General features: G+C 48.2%; 1 protein-coding gene and 1 long non-coding RNA gene across 2 annotated transcripts in view; one reads left to right on the top strand and one right to left on the bottom strand.

Moving 5' to 3' along the window:
* The window catches only part of PAPPA2 (pappalysin 2), a 157,045-nt gene that overhangs the window by 140,391 nt on the left and 3,518 nt on the right, over positions 1-13,136 (bottom strand). The window lies entirely within an intron of this gene.
* The window catches only part of LOC114817380, a 36,844-nt gene continuing 31,984 nt past the window's right edge, over positions 8,277-13,136 (top strand). Inside the window, exon 1 of the long non-coding RNA XR_003765233.2 lies at positions 8,277-8,343. This is a non-coding gene — a long non-coding RNA (uncharacterized LOC114817380). The remainder of the gene's footprint in view (positions 8,344-13,136) is intronic.

Genomic DNA, 13,136 nt, shown 5'->3' with positions numbered 1-13,136 from the left:
ATCATGTAGACCTCAAGAGGTCACTAGTCCAGCTGCCTGCTTCCAGGGAGTAGAATGCCAAGCTTATTGATTGGGGGAATTGCATTGATTGGACACAGATGGTAAGGGGAAGGGAAGCAGAAGGAGCTAGGAGCTCTGATTAGCTCTGATCACATTCCCCACCTCCCCAAAACTAGCATTAAAAATACCACCTCCCTCCAACCCTGCAAAAAAGCCCTGTCCTTGGGGATCTTTTACTTCTATGGTACGATTGCAACTTCAGACCAAGTCAACCCTGTGTAACTTTTATAAGCTTCCAATGACTCTTCTTTTGAATTCCTCCCAAATCAGCAAGCCATGGCTCTTCTGAGGTCAACAGTGTAAAACTGGCCCGAGCTGTCCTCCAGGACAGAGAGCAGTCCCTCCTTTCTCTCTAACCTTGACAGTTGAGTCGCTTCCAGGGCAGTCTGGAGGCCTCTCTGGTTCAGGGGGCCCTGTGAGGCTGGTTCAGTTCTACACTGCAAAATGAGAACATCTCCCAGGTAGGGGGTCTGGAGGCTTCTAGACTGAAGCTGGGAAAGAGTGGATAAGTGGATAAAGCACGGGCCTGGGATCCAGAGGACCTGGGTTCTAATCCCAGTTCTGTCACTTGCCTGCTGTGTGATCTTGGGCATGTCACTTCACTTCCTCTGTGCCTCAGTTTCCTCAACTGCAAAATGGAGAATTCAATACCTGTTCTCCCTCCTACTTAGCCTATGAGCCTCACATGCAACAGCAACTGTGTCCCACCTGATTAACCCCAAGCGCTCTACCCCAGCACTCAGAACAGTGTTTGACACATAAATTCTTAAATTTTTTTTTAAAAAAGCTGCCTCCCGGGCCACCTTGGATACAGCCCTAAGTTTCCATATGGCTCCCATCTATCTTTAAACAGAAGCTCCTTGTAGGCACGGGACCAGTATCATGCTTTCAGGGGACTTTCCTCTAGAGCTCAGTCCACGATGTTGTAATAATAATAATAATGTTGGTATTTAAGCGCTTACTATGTGCAGACCACTGTTCTAAGCGCTGGGGTATACAGGGTAATCAGGTGGTCCCACATGAGGCTCACAGTCTTAATCCTCATTTTACTGATGAGGTAACTGAGGCACAGAGAAGTTAAATGACTTGCCCACAGTCACGCAGCTGACAAGTGGCAGAGCTAGGATTCGAACCCATGACCTCTGACTCCCAAGCCCATGCTCTTTCCATTGAGCCAAGCTGCTTCTTGTTCCCAGTGGGCTCTCAATTATCAGCACCACCATCTGCCCCTGTTTTTGGCATAGTGGCAGGTTCTGCTCCACAGCTCAGCATGGAGAACCTTTAAAAGTGTTTTCCTGCATGGACAGTCCTTTTTTGGGGTGGGGGAGGCGATTATTAAGCACTACGGGCCAAGAACTGTTCCAAGCTTTGGGGTAGACAGAGGCTAATCAGGTTGGACACAGTCTATGTCCCACATGGAGTTCACAGTGAATCCCCATTTTACAGATGAGGGAACGGAGGCACAGAGAAATGATTTGCCCAAGTTCACACAGTAGACAAGTGGTGGAATAAACATTAGAACCCATGTCCTTCTGAATCCCAGACCCTTGCTCTATCCACTAGACCACATTGCTTCCTTTATGACCATTTCCCAATTCTGGTACCCTTAGCCCCAGCAAAGTTGAGGCCAGTCCTGCCACCCTCTGCTTCTGCTGCCTGAGAGGTTCTTTTTATGGATCTGAACTCCCAGGTTTAAACAACAGAGAGTTTCTGTCTTCCCCCTTTTAGTGGTTTCATTCTCAAATAGCATTGACCAAAAGTGTTATGAACCACAAATAACCCTTTTCCTCTCCTTTACCTCTGCATGAGAAAGAAACAGAATAACACATTGCAATGGTAGGGATTCAGGTTAGAATCAGGAATAACTTCCTTCCCGCAAGGCTTGGTGCTACAGAAATGAGTTCCCAAAGCAGATTAAAAGATCTGCAGGGAAAGAGACTCAAAATAAAACATCTCTCTTGGACAGTATATGTGAAATCTTGACTAAAGCCAAAGAATTGGCCTAGGTATCCTCCCGAATCTTCTCATTCCATAGATAAATGAGATAAACTCCAGATTTTCCACCTTAGGTTTTTCTTTGAAGCTCAATCCATTCAAACAGAACTGAACCTTTTTAGTCTTCCCAACACCAGTAATTACCATGGAGTTAGTCTGCACAGAAGTGCGGAGCCTTTCCGTAATATTAACTCTTTATGTCTACAGAGTATTTTTCATTCACAGAGAGAACAGAGCACTCATATCAACACCCAATTGCCTTCAAGATATATAGCAAACAAATCATGAAAACCTAAGGCCTAGAGAGTCCATGATATAGCTAAAGCCAGAGCTCCCGATCAATTCCTACACTTGCCATTTTGCTCTGCTACTTTCATGTCGCAGAGATCTCAGGCCCTCTAGGACTTAATTCAAACTTTCGACAAGAGTCACTTCTCCAGGTTCGGCCTGGAATTTTTTTTCCCAGCCCTCGCATCCTCCTGCATTTCTCAGATCTTCAAAGCCTGCCTTCACCTGGTTTCTCTGAGCATCTCTATCCCAGTCCTCCCTGTCCAACAGCGTGGGAAGTAAGGCAGGGGTCTGCGGCTAGGGGATCCCCGCACCCAAGGGAGAATGAGAACTAGGATGGCCAATGATGGCATTCAAAAATATCAGGGCTGGGGGAAGCATGTAACATCACATCACACTATGAGCTCTGTGTGTTGGACAGGATCTGTGTCTGATTGGCTTATCTTGTATCTACCCCAGTGCTTAGTACAGTGCTTGCCACGTATTAAGGTCTTAAATATCACAATTATTATTATTATTTCAGGCTGCAATAGTCTTTACCTTGCCTCAGCCCTTTGGGCGTAAACAATGCAATGTGAGACATGTTCCCACCCCCCTACAGGGATAACTCAAGAAATCGTTGACTTTAAGAACTGAAACTTTCCATATGTCTAGTCCTCCCAAAGAAAGGGGTCTCCAGAGTAATTTCAAAAACATGGATTTTTTTTTAAATGTCATTTCAAACCATGAAAAAAAAAATCACCAATGTGCATGGGCAGTATGAAGTTTCATAAACCCTCAATACTCATTGCTGGTTCCATGACTATAGAATTTCATAAACAGAGTGTATCAATGCCCAATAGTTACAAGGCTGTTGTTTGCATAATGGCCATCTGATAGTTGAGAAGCTGTGGTTTTGTGCTGCTATTTCACTATTTCACCGAGATGTATTGCTGCCTGCAGGTTTATTCTTTTTATTTGCCTTCCCCTTATTTAAAGAAAAAAAGGAAATTATACGCCCTGAATTATGGTAATAAAATATAAAGGATTTGAATCTAAAAGACACATAAGTCAGACACTGCAGAGTCAAAAGAACAATATTAAGTCACAGTACGCTTGAGCCCAGATTTCTGAAAATACAATACCTTAATACACAACAGAGGCACAGCTGTACTGAGATACTATGGTGCTCAAGACTGGATGTCAAGGCTCCGCTCCATTTCTTCTCCCCTACCATCAGCACCCTCTACCTCTACCAAGAGACATGATAGATGCAAACTTGATGCTTGACGCTCTTGTTGGCCCCCATTTTTTAGGGTATTTGTTAAACACTATATGCTAGGCACTGTACTAAGTGCCAGGGTATTTACATTACCTCTATCAAAAGACATGATCGATATAAACTTCACCCTCTTGGTGTCCCCCTTTATGATATTTGTTAACCACCTACTATGGCCAGGCACTGAAGGAAGGGCTGGGGTATTTACAAGATAATCAGATCCCACGAGGCACTCTCCCAAGCAGCTGCAACTGGGCTAATTTTCCACCTCACCACCACTTGCAGTCACAAGATTGTGATATGCCAGTGATTATTTTCACCGTACTCTCCCAGTTTAGTACAGTGCTCTGCACATAGTAAATTCTCAAAAAATACAACTGATCATAAGGATGAAGAGGTCACATCTTTTCCAGCCTTTCCAGATTAAGCCCTTTTCCCCAGCTCACTCTCCCTTCTGAGTCATCTATGAATTGGATCTGTGACCTTTGCACATCTGATAGTCACCCTACCCCCAACACCAGTCATTCATTCAATTGTGTTTATCGAGCGCTCACTGTGTGCAGAGCACTGTACTAAGTGCTTGGAAAGTACAATTCGGCAACAAAGAGAGACAATCCCTACCAGACAACGGGCTCACAATGTAGAAAATTATATGTATAATGACGGGTGAAAATCCTCTGCACCCACTTGAAAGACAATGATAATAATAATAGCGGTATTTGTTAGGCTCGGCACTGTATTTAAGCACTGGGGGGATACGAGCAATTCAGGTTGGACACAAACCCTGCCCCACCTAGGGCTCGGTCTCAATCCCCATTTTACAGGTAACTGAGGCACAGAGATGTGAAGTGACTTGCCCAAGGTCACAGAGCAGACAAGTGGCAGAGTGGGGATTTGAACTCACGACCTTCTGACTCTCAGGCCCATGCTCCATCCACTAAGTTAAACCAAGAGTCTACTAGGGAAGCAACGTGGGTCAGTGGAAAGAGCCCGGGCTTGGGAGTCCCAGGTCATGGGTTCGAATCCAGGCTCTGCCACTTGTCAGCTGTGTGACTGTGGGCAAGTCACTTCACTTCTCTGTGCCTCAGTTACCTCATCTGTAAAACGGGGATGAAGATTGTGAACCTCACATGGGACAACCTGATTACCCTGTATCTACCCCAGCGCTTAGAACAGTGCTCTGCACATAGTAAGCGCTTAACAAATACCATCATTATTATTATACCCAAGAGCCACCATGTGAAACAGAGAAAGAATAAGTAGAAGCCAGTGGCAGCTGATAAGAGACTGTATTAAAATCTCAGCGAAAAACGGAATTGTACCTTACACACTCGCATCCCTTGTCTTCCCTGACAGTCCTCGATCCTTCCGGCCTGTCCCCAAATCCAGCTGCAGTCCTCACCAGCTCTGTAGGTTTTAGGAACTACCAGTTTCATTTCTTTGTCCATCGGGTTTTCTGCACAGGACGGACAGAGCTCACGGTGGCTGGAACTAGGGTTGGGATGGGGGGGAGTCACTGTCTGGGGGGGAGGGGGACTCCCCCATAGGGCCTGGAGAGGCCAACCGAGCCGCCAGCACCTCTGCCCCGCCTCCCCTTCCTCACACGGTCCCGCACAGCTGGGCCTCCAGCAGCTCCACGAGGTCGCCCTAATTCACCCCCCCGTGCACAGCCGGGCCGGTGCTAGCTGGTTGCCATGGAAACGGGGAGCCGTCCTCTCCGTCTCACCCTGCAAACTTGACCTGGACTGGAAGCCCCAACAGGTTGGTTTCACGTAGGGAAATGGCCCGAGACCACAGCCCATTGTCAGCCCCCGTTTTGGGTCTCTTTCTTTGTTCTTTTTTTTTTTTGGCATTTGTTAAGCGCTTACGAGGTGTCAATGTTCTACGCCCTGGGGCAGGTCCACCGTAATTAGGTGGGGCCCGGTCCCCGTCCCCCATGGGGCTCACAGTCTAAGTGGGAGGGAGAACAGGTAGCGAATCTCCATTTTAGAGTGGAGGAAAATGAGGCACAGAGAATAATAAATGATGGTATTTGTTAGGCGCTTACTATGTGCCAAGCACTGTTCTAAGCGCTGGGTTAGATACAAGGTAATCAGGTTGTTCCCCGTGGGGCTGACAGTCTTAATCCCCATTTTACAGTTGAGGTAGCTGAGGCACAGAGAAGTTAAGTGATTTGCCCAAAGTCACACAGCTGACAAGCGGCAGAGCCACGATTAGAACTCCCAAGCCCGTGCTCTTTCCACTGAGTCACGCTGAAGTTAAGTGACTTCCCCAAGATCACACAACAAGCAGTTGGCAGTTTGGATTAGAACCCTGGTTCTCTGACTCCCAGGCCCTTTCCACTAGGTCACAATGCTTCCCCTGAGGGAAGAGGGCTCTTTCCAGGAGAAGCACACTTGAAATGGGGTCTGCAGGTGAGAGGCCTATTCCCAATTTGGGCTACTGGATCCCCTGAGCCATTTAATTCCAGCCTCCCTAGCATATAGTTGCCACAGCTGCCCCATCGATCAGAGGGGGAACTAGCTTACAGCACTGTTTGGGTAGGCAGCTGCAGCTCCTAGAATGAGTCGTCTACACTCGCTGCCTTGAATTGCTCATCTCCAACTCTCTCCTGGACCCCCTACAATCTGGCTTCCGTCCCCTCCACTCCACTGAAACTGTCCTCTCAAAGGTCACCCATGACCTCCTTCTTGCCAAATCCAATGGCTCCTACTCTATCTTATCCTCCTCAACCTCTCAGCTGCCTTAGGCACTGTCCACCATTCCCTTCTTCTCCACACTTTATTTCACCTTGGCTTCGGGACTCCATCTTCTCCTGGTTCTCCTCTTATCTTTCTGGTCGTTCATTCTCCGTCTCCTTCACGGGCTCCTCCCCCTCCCATCCACTACCTGTAGGGGTTCCTCAAGAATCAGTTCTTGGGCCTCTTCTGTTCTCCATCTATACTCACTCCCTTGGTGAACTCATTCGCTCCCATGGCTTCAACTATCATCTCTACGCAGATGACACCCGAATCTACATCTCCTCCCCGGTTCTCTGGTTTTCTCTCCCCCTCCCTCCAGGCTAGTATCTCCTCCTGCCTCCAGGACGTCTCCACCTGGATGTCTGCCTGCCACCTAAAACTCAGCATGTCTAAAACTGAGCTCCTTATCTTCCCTCCCAAACCCTGTCCTCTCCCTGACTTCTCCGTCACTGTAGATGGCACTACCATCCTCCCCATCTCACATGCCCACAACCTTGGTGTCGTCCTTGACTCAGTTCTCTCATTCACCCCACACATCCAATCCATCACCAACACCTGCCCGTCTCACCTTCACAGTATCGCCAAGATCTGCTCTTTCCTCTCCATCTAAACTGCTATCGTGCTGGTACAAGCTCTCATAATATCCCGACTGGATTATTGTGTCAGCCTCCTCTCTGATCTCCCTTCCTCCTGTCTCTCCCCGCTCCAGTCTATTCTTCATTCCACTGCCCGGATCATCTTCCTACAGAAACGCTCTGGGCCTGTCACTCCCCTCCTCAAAAACCTCCAGTGGTTGCCTATCTACCTCCGCACGAAACAAAAACCCCTCATTCTCGGCTTCAAAGCTCTCCATCATTCTCTCTTTCTACTGCCCACCCTGTACACTCCGCTCCTCTGCCGCTCACCTCCTCACTGTCCCCCGTTCACACCTGTCCCGCTGTCGATCCCTGGCCCACGTTCTATCGCTGTCCTGGAATGCCCTCCCTCCTCACATCTGCCAAACTAACTCTCTTCCCCACTTCAAAGCCTTACAGAGAGCTCACCTCCTCCAGGAGGCCTTCCCAGACTGAGCCCCCATTTCCCTCTGCTTCCCCTTCCCCCTCCCACTCTCTGCTCTTCCCCCTTCCCTCCCCTCAGCACTGTGCTCATTTGTATATATTGTTTATTACTCTATTTATTTTGTTAATGAGGTGAATATCTCCTTGATTCTATTTATCTTGATGATGTTGTTCTGTTTTATTTTGCTTTGCTGTCTGTCTCCCTCGTTTAGACTGTGAGCCCGTCACTGGGCAGGGATTGTCTCTATCTGTTCCCAAATTGCCCATTCCAAGCACTTAGTACAGTGCTCTGCACATAGTAAGCGCTCAATAAATACTATTGAATGAATGAATGCATGAACCAAATTCCAGGGTGCACTTTTTTATGGTATTTAAGTGCTTACGATGTGCCAGGCTCTGTACTAGGCACCTGCGTAGGTACAATTACTCTCCCCTCCTTCAAAGGCTTACTGAAGCCACAGCTCCTCCAAGAGGCCTTCCCAGACCAAGCCCCACTTTTCCTTATTTCTCACTCCCTTCTGCATCACCCTGACTGGCTCCATTTGCTCTTGCCCCCCCCCCCCCATATATATATCCGTAATTTTATTTGTTTATATTTAAGTCTATTTGTACTGATATCTGTCTTCCCCCCTCCCCGCCCCCCAACCCAAACTGTGAGCTTGTGGTAGGCACTCTTTGTTGCTCTACTGTAGTTTCCCAAGCGCTCAGTACAGTGCTCTGCACACAGTAACCACTCAATAAATACGATTAAATGAATACAATCTAATCAGATTGTACATAGTCCATGTCCCACATGAGGCTCACAGTCTTAACCTCCATTTTACAGATGAGTAAATAGGGGCTCAGAGAAGTGAAATGACTTGCTCAGCAGTCACGCAGTAGACAAGCGGTAGAGCCAGGAATGAAAGAAAAAGGAGCAAGAAGGAACCTGCCTGACCTCAGGGTGAGTACAAGGAGCAATCATCTTCCAGGCTGCTGTAGGGGACCCTCTTAAGGTCGGTAAAGGAGAAGCGAGGTTTTAGAGGGGAGTACAAAGCCTATTGCTGAAAGCTGTGGTAGCCGCTGAGCCCCCGGGACTTCCTCAAGAGGTGGGAGAGGAGTGAGAGAGTGAGGGGAGCAAAGGAGGGGAAATGTTAATTGATGATTAGGATTTCTAAATTCAAGGACTGCTCAGCTGGTAATCCAAGGCAAAACCAAGGAGAAGATAATTATGTCCCTTTCCTGCTCCATAAAGGGAATGGCAGAGAGACAGAAAAAGGAAAAAAAGAGAGAAAGAATATGTAGATTAATGCTGACTCTGAGGGGGTCAACAAGAGGAAAGGGTGAAGAAATGGGAGCAGTGTGTGTCTGGCACAGGTACCATCTGGGCTCATGCTCATAACCACTCTCTTGCTCTCTTTGAGCAAGCTGCCCCATCACCAGTGAAGCCCAGCAAACTCCCAAGCCCCAGCACCTGCGGTTCAGTCACTCTGGGACATTTTCAATTGGCTGGTGGTGAAAGCTGCTGGGAGGAGCGTGGGCAGGGAGGCAGAAACCAGGAGAGAGGAAAAGCCCATGGATTAAAAACGGAAACTACACAGGCTTTAGTTTCTCCTTTTCTCCCCAAAGCCCTGCTCCATCAGAATCTGATATGGGGTTGTGTGTTCCTAGAATAACCTTTACTTGGTGCCTAACTGGGAAGAAAGAACATGACCTGCTCTGCCTTGGAGCAAAAGGCTGTTACTTTTAGCATTGTAAATCTGCTTTTGTTGGGCTTGGAAGGGGTAAGGAGGACCATGATATACCACCTGAATAGGAGGGAAAGGGTCAGCAGAGGGGAGTTTTGTGGGAAAATGGTGTTGATTATCGTTATGGCCGGAGATCATGTCTACCCACTCTGTAGTGTACTTTCCCAAGCACAGTTTAGTGGTCTGCACACAGTAAGTGCTCAATAAATGTGGTTGAATGAATGGAATGAGTGAATGAATTGAGCACTTATTGCATGAAGAACACTATTAAGTACTGGGGAAAGTACAGAGGAGCAACATAGCCTATTGGAAAGAGCATGGGCCTAGGCCTCACTGAGCTGTCTGTTGGCTGTCTTCCTTAGATAAGGACAGGCCATGAGGAGAAAAAGAGCCAGCAGAGAAATAATAACAATCCTACCTTGAATTTGTGGCACACTTTTAACTTTCCAAAGCCCACTCACATTATTGGTCTTATATGGTCTCTCGATCTCTGCATAGGGAAGGGAGATATAGCTCTTATTATCCCCTTGATACAAATGTGGAAAGTGAGGCCCAGAGAGGTCCAGGGACTTGCCCAGTGACAGGCCAGTTGCAGAGTTGGGACTAGAACTTGGGTCTCTTGACAGCCCAGTCCCATACTCTTTCCACTAGATGACAGTGTCTCCCGTGGTAAATCCATGGCACCAGGCACACTGGAAATGGTGTAGTTGTGCTGGTTACTCTTTTTCAGAAAATACGTAACTGGAAAGGAAGTCGAGAAGGGCAACTCAAATGTTTGGGTCATGGAGTAGATTCTCAGTGAGGATAGACTGAAAATAAGTCTCAGCATTTACAAGATCATGAAGGGTATGGGTAGAGTGAATATAGAATTCTCACAAAACCAGCTTGAAGATGTTGGATTTAAGAAAAAGGAAACTCTTGATAGTAGTAATTGCGGTAATAAATGTTTACTATCAAGCACTGTACTAAGCCCTGGGGGAGGTACAAGATAATCAGGTCCCACATAGGGCTCACAGTCCAAGAGAGAGGGAGAACAGATATTGAATCTCCATATTACAGATCAGAGAAATGAGGCACAGAGGAGCAGAGTGAATGCCTAAGGTCACACAGCAGACAAGTGGCAGAACCAGAGTTAGAAAGCAGGTCCTCTCACTCCCAGGCCTGTTCTCTTTTTATTAGGCCACACTACTTCTCTAGGTAAGATTGATATTATTTCTCCGCCGGGCTCCTTTTTCTCCTCACAGCCAAGGGTGAGCATTTGGGTTTCATTATTACAAGCTGAGCATATTGATAGGTCCAAGAAGGGGTGAGATAAACTAATGGATAAGAAGTAAATCCTGGGAAAATTTAGGGATGGTCAGAGAAAATCTCAAAATGGACATAGTCCTTGATGGGCTAAATAATAAGCTATGGAAGGCGATATATCCAGAAGTGTTACAAGTGGTTGTGCATAGTAGGCCCAGAAGTAGGCTGAGGTGTCAGGGTGATGGGATCTAGCTGCCTCTTGAGGAAAAGTTAGAGATGTTATGTACATTTGTAGCTGTGACAGTGGATGTCGAGGAAGGCAACCATCCCAGGATTCCTCCCAACATCCTTTAATGCCATTGCCAAGTACCACCCTCTGGCCTGGAATGCCCTCATATCTGACAGACAATTACTCTTCTCCTGCTTCAAAGACTTATTGAAGGCACATCTCCTCCAAGAGGCCCTCCCTGACTAAGCCCTCCTTTCCTCTTCTCCCACTCCCTTCTGTACTGCCCTGACTCGCTCCCTTTATTCTTCACCCTCACCAGCCCCACAGCACTTATCCATATGCGTAATTTATTTATATTAATGTCTGTTTCCCCCTCTCGACTGAGCTCATTGTGGGCAGGGATTGTGTTCGTTTATTGTTATACTGTACTCTCCCAAGAGCTTAGTACAGTGCCCTGCACATAGGTGCTCAATAAATACAGATGACTAAATGAAGGAATGAATGAATGACGAGTGGATGGAACATTGGTTTGACCCTATGTATCCTTTGTATATTTAAGTTCTGTAGAAAGAGGTATTTCTGAATGTGGAGAGAATATACACATATGTATATGAAAAACATTGTAAATCTCAGAAAATTTATTGCTGTAATGAGAGGCACAAAGACCATCATAAACCCAAGTATTAATATCAATATTAATAAGTATTAATAGTAATAATAGTCATATTTATTAAGCATTGTTCTAAGCACTGGGGTAGATTCAAGTTAAACAGGTCCCTGTCGTACATGGGGTTCATGGACTTGAATAGGAAGGAGAACAGGTATGAGGAAACCGAGTCACAGAGAAGTTAAGCGACTTGCACGAGGTCACGCAGCAGTCAAGTGGCAGAGCCACTCTGACTCACGGACCTGGGCTCTTTCCAATAAGCCAAGCTGCTTCCCTACAGTAGTGCTTTTGTTTTATCTCGCTCTAATGAGATTCTCATGGTAGACCATACGTTGAGGCCAAACCTGTCCAAGAGCCTTGCCTTGCACTATCAACCAAGGTCCATTCGTCCTCTAAACAACCGGACGTCATTACTTTCATCTCTCCCTCCTTCCCGTTCCCATTTATAGAAGTAGCTCTATTCACCACGAGAGAGCTTTAGGAGCTGGCCACAGCACCCACACCACATCGCTTCACTCTCACTACCACACCGGTGTCGATGTTAACATTGCAGATGGAAACATTTCCAACCCAGGACAAATTCCATGCCCGTTCCCCAAGGGCAGCGCGCACGGCCCCTACCACTGGGCCGAATGGTCGGCAGCCCAGAGACGACAATCGTAACCCTGGCCAGTGGGACTTTCTGCACGGCGCTGTCTCTAGGCACACACTTAATGCCCCCGATAGGCCATCTTACAGTTCAGAAGCTTATGCCCAGAAGGAGAGCGGCTCCTCCTACCTTTGCTCTCTTCCATTTGAATCGGCTCTTAAAAGTTGCTAAGCAGGCACCCTTCTTGGTTCCGAATGTGTCACCCGCCGTCCTGATCTCTGGGCCCTTGGAAGTGACCTCCCTAGGATTGATTGACCTTCCTCCACCTATCCTCCCCCACCCCCCAGGGACACCTCCCCTCTTCCCCCTACCCTTCCCTCACCCCGGGGCGGGACTGAGCAGTCACAGCAAGGAGTTCGGGCCCAGTTCATCAGGATGGTTGGCTTCCCCACGGTGAGCAGGCTGGCCGGCCCACCTCCCCTTGCGCGAACCAACACGGCCATCTAGTGGCCATCAGGGGCAGTATTCCCTGAGGTCCATCCCGTCCAGGGGTATTTTCGAGCGCTGCTAAAGCCCTCTCAGTCACAGAGTCCTGCTGGCTGGGGGCCATGAGAAGGAGCAGGAGTGACCTATGCAAAACCTTGCACCTCCCACCAGGATGTCCGGGGAGGAATCCAGGGCAGGGCCCAGAAGAGTTTAGCTGCACCAGAGGCTGCCTCAAGGAGGCTTTTTGGACACCTTGGCTCTGCACGGGATTTGAGCGGTGGGCAGAGGCCCATCCAGAGGCAGAGTGGCGACCTGGGAGAGTCCAGATAGCCCAGTCCAGATAGCCCCACAGCTGCTTGCAGTGAGAGAAGGGCAAAGCCTAGACCTGGATTAGCTCTCCTCCTCTCCCCCGCCCAGGAAGAGACCTAGCCAGGTCTTGTTTACCGTTCAGAGGAAACCCACTCTTCAGCTGGGGAGTCTCGCCATTGCCTGGCTTCCCCCAGCCCAGAGCTAAACTGCTAAGAGCAGAGAGGAGCGGAGCAGGGAGGGTTCAGGCTTCTCCCTTAGTGGGTGCCCAAGGTACCCCCGGGAACCTGGCTTGCGATCACTGAGCCTGGGCACTGGGCCACCCCCACCTTCCCCATGGGCCCCAGACCTTTGCCCAGAACACAAACCAGACATTTTTTGAGGTTTGAACAAGTCTGATGAATGGGATTGGGTGGAGGGATGGGAGGGAGGAGGGCCGGGTTCTTTTTCCGCTGGCAGCGCCCCCTCCCCCTTATTTCCTGGGGTG

Source organism: Ornithorhynchus anatinus, chromosome 16, assembly GCF_004115215.2.
Source record: "Ornithorhynchus anatinus isolate Pmale09 chromosome 16, mOrnAna1.pri.v4, whole genome shotgun sequence".
Classification (NCBI taxonomy): Eukaryota; Metazoa; Chordata; class Mammalia; order Monotremata; family Ornithorhynchidae; genus Ornithorhynchus; species Ornithorhynchus anatinus.
This window is presented reverse-complemented; position numbering and strand designations above follow the sequence as displayed.